This window comes from Miscanthus floridulus, chromosome 16, assembly GCF_019320115.1.
Source record: "Miscanthus floridulus cultivar M001 chromosome 16, ASM1932011v1, whole genome shotgun sequence".
NCBI classification, from domain to species: domain Eukaryota; kingdom Viridiplantae; phylum Streptophyta; class Magnoliopsida; order Poales; family Poaceae; genus Miscanthus; species Miscanthus floridulus.
The window spans coordinates 9,628,306-9,634,749 of record NC_089595.1 but is presented as its reverse complement, the minus strand read 5'-3'; positions in this window follow the sequence as shown (position 1 = coordinate 9,634,749).

Here is a 6,444-nt window from a genome sequence, read left to right as displayed (position 1 = left end):
CTTTTCCAAAAAAGAAATTTAATGCTGTCGGAAAACTATTCGTTGATCCCGCTTCGGAAGAGGGAGGCATTCCCAACACCCGGCACCTCTGCACCTTTTTATTTGAGTTAAATACACCAACGGCCTTTGAATTTATAGGCATGTGTCAGATAGGTCTATGAACTTAGAAAAATGCATTTCTAGGCCACTAAACTTGTTAAGTGGTGCACCGTAGGCCCATACCAGCCACGTGCATATTTTTTGCTGATGTGGCATGCTAGTATGACATATAAATGCACCAGCGGCCCTCGAACTTGTAGGCGTGTGTCACATAGGTTCATGAACTTGAAAAATACATTTCTGGGTCACTAAACTTGTTAAGTGGTGCACCGCAGGCCCGTACCAGCCACGTGCATATTTTTTTGCTGACGTTGCATGCTAGTATTGCATATGATTTTCATTTAACCCCTCACATATATTTTTCTCATAAAAAATAGACCCCAGCGCCCACCCTGCTCACGAACACACCGAGCCGATGCAGACCACGGAGCCTCGCCTTCGTCGCGACTGCTCTGCCACCGTTCCCATGCTTGCTCCACTATGCAGGTCTCTTCCTCCAGGCCGGCGAGCAGTTTTGACACGTGGGACTGCTCCGCCCCGCTCTCGCACTCGGACCAGGCGTGTGGCCCCGTGCACTGCTCCGTGGTATGCGTCGGCTCGGTGTGTTCGTGAGCAGGGTGGGCGCTGGGGTCTATTTTTATGAGAAAAATAGATGTGAGGGGTTAAATGAAAATTATATGTCATACTAGCATGCCACATCAGCAAAAAATGTACACGTGGCTAGTATGGGCCTGCGGTGCACCACTTAACAAGTTTAGTGATCCAGAAATGCATTTTCTAAGTTCATGGACATATGTGACACACGCCTACAAGTTTGAGGGCCGCTGGTGCATTTATATGTCATACTAGTATGCCACGTCAGCAAAAAATATGCACGTGGCTGGTATGGGCCTGTGGTGCACCACTTAATAAGTTTAGTGACCCAGAAATGCATTTTTCAAGTTTATGGACCTATGTGATACACGTCTACAAATTCAAGGGCTACTGGTGTATTTAACTCTTTTTATTTCTCTCTCTCTTTTTGAGCAAATTAAATTGCACCTCTGCACTTGGTGGCGGTGAGGAGACGCCTCCTCAGGCTCAAAAAACAGGAAGAAAATTTGGTGGAGCCAGCAGTACATATACACGTGGGTAATCGCAATTACATACATCAGATGGTGCCGCGTGGAGGTCCCATGGATCTGATGGTAATCGCATGGTGAACAGCACATGAGGCCCAGTAGTTGATTTTCCTTGGATGGACACGCGACGCCTGATAAGAACGTTGTTTTTTCATTCGAAATAATATTTTTCTCTCATAACGAACGAACAGGGCTGTGTATGCATCATCATGGGAGGCTAATTGGATACTGTATCCATTGATTTTTTTTTTTCAAAAAACAAGCGGGGGGTCCACTGAATTTGCATCCTGGCTTGCTGCCACGTGCCCGCGCTGGTGGGCTGTATCATCGTGAGGGAGGCAGAGGCATACCGGATCCAGATCTAGTGGGTCACTGGGCCCTCGGTTATGTGCCAACAAGCAAATTGAGCCTATAGACTACTGATTGTACTCGAAGCTGATGGGCAAAAGGAATTAATGGTATAGTTGGTTTAATTTCTTTTACAAATCTTAATTAATTGCTTTGCAAGTATTGCTCAACTTTTCCGTGCTTAAATATTGGTTCAAAGGCCCCTTCCCATGCCGACGGACTCCTCGGCCTCGAGTGCCACTACGGCCCCGTACACCATAATCGCCGTCAAGTCACACGTACCAATCACCCTCGAGTTGAAACACCCCAACTTCACTCGCTAGCCGGCCTTCTTCCTCTACCTATGTCGAAAGCTCAACCTTCATCACACATCGACGCCCGACATGATAGTGGCATGTCACGATGATGATCAGGCTTGGGCGAACATCGACTCCTCATCCAATGCTAGCTGCTCGACTCTCTGTGTGACGATGTCCTTAGCCCCACCATCAAGCCAAAATAGACAACCGGTCAGCTCTATGCTGCCATCAAATCCCTCCTCCAGGCGAACAAGGCTCCCCCGCGCTGTCTTCCTCAGTCATGAGTTCCACTCCATGACCTAGGGCGACCTCTCCATCTATTACTGCCAGAAGATGAAGGCCACCATCAACACACTGTGTGATGTTGTCCACGCAGTCCTCGACTCGGAACTAGCGTGTTGCGTGATGTTGGCCACGCAGTCCTTGACTCGAAACTGACCACGCAGCCCTAGTTGGCGTGCTGCGATGGCAGAGGAGTACAAGGCTCTCATCAACAACGACACCTAGCGCCTCGTGCCTTGACCGCCTAGTACTAACGTTGTCATGAGCAAGTGGTTGTACAAGCACAAGTTCCGTCCCGACGGCTCCCTGGCCTGGCAAGAGGCTCACTCGGTCATACATGGCTTCTCTCAGCAGCTGGCATAAAATCCAATGAGACCTTCAGCACGGTTGTTAAACCAGCAACGATCTGCGTCGTCCTTAGCATCGCCGCCTCGCGTGACGGGCCTATTCACCGGCTCAATGTGAAGATCGCCTTCCTCAACCCCGCCGCTCTTGACTACGATTCCAATGAGGCGAGTTGTTAAATCTCCACTCCTCACAAGCCTAGAAACCTCTCAAGCTTGGCATGACGTGGGTGCTTGTCTATGAGCCAGTCAATCAATAAGACAATCCAACAAGCCTGGATTCCACTATTGTTGCTCTCCACAATCTCCGCGACTATGAGCACAAGCCTCTTACAATTCCACCACTAGAGTGCCAATACAAACACCACATGTTGCTCAACAGTGTCTTGCTGCTCCAAGCCATCTATTTGGTGGCAACCACCAAGAGTAACTCTCCAACACATAGAGCATGACTACCTTGAGCATATGACTTGAACTAATTCTCTACATATGAATTAAAAATTAGCTTCAAGTACTTCAACAATTGATTCAAAAACGATTTGATCTGTCTGATCACAATATGACTTTCCATAGCTTTACTCATTCAAGACATAATGTAAGTACTCTCTTCTTCACCTTAGACAATGATCATTGTGGGTTCTATGTGATGCATTACTGGTGCACCTTCATTGGAGATGGCTACTCTTCCACGCATGACTAGGTTCGTATATTTCATATTTGGTCAATTGACAACCTAGCTACTTAATTTGAGTATATTGCAATATAAGTCTTAACTGCGTTTCATACTCTATGCTTCTCTCACTTTGTGTTGCAGGAAATAGAGCCATATACTTTGGACTTGACTTAGTAAAATATCGGCACTTCAAGAATAACTTGCTGATTTCATTATGGACCAAATCCTGAATCCAGAAAGAGAGTATCATGTTATCTAATAGAGAGGCGGCTTGGAATCATCTTTTAAAAATGGTAATAGCATACCATATACTGTGTTGCATTGCTTGACAATATATATTTTTTTAAAACAATCTCCGATAGGGACATATCCTATATATACCAAAGTTGTAGTACTTGACAAGATTTAAAACATTGTAGTTGAAACTTTTTTTCATTTGAATTCATTTAGTAGCCAAAATATTCAATATATAAGATTACTAAATGTTGATATAAAAAGATTGCATCCTGTATATTTTCGCAAATGAGTGTGTGGTGTAGTAGTAGAGAAGGGTTATGGCTGAGTACTTGGTTGCGGGATTGATTCCTCAAAGATGCGAAATTTTTGGTTGACCGCCTATGGAAATTGACCATTTGCCAGAGGAAGGCACGGCTACACTATCCTAGATTTCACTTCAAACTCTAACACAGATTTGAGCATGTACATGATGTCCACTTAAATGATCATTCTTCCTCATTCTTCCTATGGCAGTACTTAAAAGCACATACAGTCTACACACATGAAAGAGAGTTAATAAACAAACAATAAGAACAAGAGTTTTAAATTTAATATAAAGATTTTGTGGCAACTGGTAAGATCAAAACTAAATTTAAAAATCAAAATCTATGATGATGCTATAGGATTATTATGCCTCCTAAGATTCTAGTCCGTCTGGTATGTATAGGTTGATGGACTAATGCAATTAATTCCCTGGGAGGGAGGAAACGAACTTGACAAACACACCAAATGACATAGAAATAATGGCAACCCAAGGTTTTTCTTGAATCTATCTAATGTACAAGGTGAATCTCTCATGTGGGTTTACAAGAGTGCTCAAATACACTACAGATAGCTTGCTTGTGACACTACAACCAACAACAGCTAGCTACTTGTGACGCAAACAACCCAAGCAGAGCAGACTGGTGTCATCGTACCCATGCTGGTCCCCGACCACGGATACTGCAGAGCAGACTGGTCAAACGACGTCTGGTTCTGCATGAGGCTCAACAGGTTCATGTCCGCCGGCGTCAGCTCCGGCAGCGGCACATCGCCGTCGAGGTACTGCATAATGTGCCTCATGGTAGGCCTCTCGCCGGGGAACGGGTGGGAGCACATGAGCCCAAGCGTCAGCACCATCCTGGCCTCACCGACGTCGTAGTTGCCGTGGAGCCTGGAGTCCACGGTCTCCTCAAGCCTGCCCCTGCGCCAGTACTCCAGCACCTGGTCAACCAGCAACTTCCGGCCGTGGTGCACGGTGTCGACGATGGGGCGCCGGCCGCAGGTGACCTCGAGCAGGAACGTACTGAAAGCGTACACGTTGGTGAGAGGGGACTGTTACGATTGATCTCATCTGACTCAGTCCAATGACTGAGTCGGACTCCTTGACCGTGTCTTGATGGGGGACACACAACCGACCACTGATCGGCGGGCTCCTGTCGCACAACACTATAAGAAAGAGATGGGGGCCAGGGTGCGAGACACGAGGTTCGACGTCGCCACTGGACCCTACCGAAGAACCCTAATAGCCCCTCCGATCATGGGCAGCGCTGCAAGTGACGGGAAGCGCCGCCGGCAGCCCCCCCGCCCTCTGGTCTCCACCGCACCTACGCTGCCACGACACCGGCGTCCACGTCGCTGTAGCGCCATGGACGCAACTGTGCAAGGGCGAGGTACAGGAACAAGTTTACCCATCTAAGTCAAGATTATCCCCTGATCTACGTTTTAGAGGTACAATGTCTATCAATGGTACCAGAGCTAGGTTTTCTAGTGTGTAGAAAGTGCCAATAGCTGAGGCCCCAGAAGATCTCAAACAATTAGTAAACCAGTTTTCTGATGACTATGAAGTCTATGTTAGTAAAGAAATTCAAATGGAGGGTGATCCCACCTCATTTGAAGAAGCCATGAGATGCGTTTACTCATTTAAATGGCAAGAAGCTATAGAAGTTGAAATAAATTCGATGAAGACCAATGATGTTTGGGACTTAGAAGAAATTCCTAATGGAGCCAAAACAGTAAGTTGTAAATGGGTCTACAAGACAAAATATGACTACAAAGTGAATGTAGAAAGATATAAAGCTTGACTTTTAGCAAAATGCTTTATGCAAAGAGAATGAATAGATTACAATGAGAGTTTTCTCTCCAGTCTCATGCAAGGATTCTTTTAGAATCATAATGGTGTTATTGGCACATTACGATTAAGAGTTACATCAGATGGATGTAAAGACGACATTTCTTAATGAGGATTTGTATGAAAACGTTTACATGGCACAACTCAAAGGTATTGTCGTGGAAGAAAAATAACATATGGGATGCCGCCTGTAGAAATCCATTTATGGGTTAAATGTAAGTCTCTAGATAGTAGTATTTGAAGTTGACGAAACGATAAGAAAGTTTAGGTTTTAAATAAAATAAGAAGGACAATAGCGTTTATGCAAAGTTCGAGAATGAAAAATTCATTTTCCACATCCTGTGAATAAGTGACATTCTACTCACTAGTAGTGATGTTAATATGTCATTGGAGAAGAAGTTTTGTCCTCAAGTTTCAATGTGAATGATCTTGGTGAAGCGTCGTTGGTTCTAGGAATCAAAATTTACCAAGATAGAAGAAAATGGGGTATTAGGACTATCGCAAATGCATACTTAAAAAAGATTCTAGAGAAATAAAGTATGCATGCGAGTAAACCTACGTTTGCTACTATAGTCAAGGGTAATAGATTTGGAAACTTTATGTGTTTCAGGAACCGATATGAGATCGATCAAAAGAATATGGTTCCATATGCTTCGGTTATTGGAAGCTTGATGTGTGTACAAGTACAAGTAAGAACTTACCATGACGTAGTTTATGTATCCGGGATATTTTGGCAGAAGTCCAGTTCAGATATAGATCACTGGAATTGAGTTGAGAATGTCTTGCAATTTTGCAAAGTATCATAGGTCTCTTGCTGAGTAAGAAAGAATAAGTACTCTTAAATAGTTGAGGGTATAAAAAGTTAAGTCTTGGCGAGATGTGTAGTAAAATC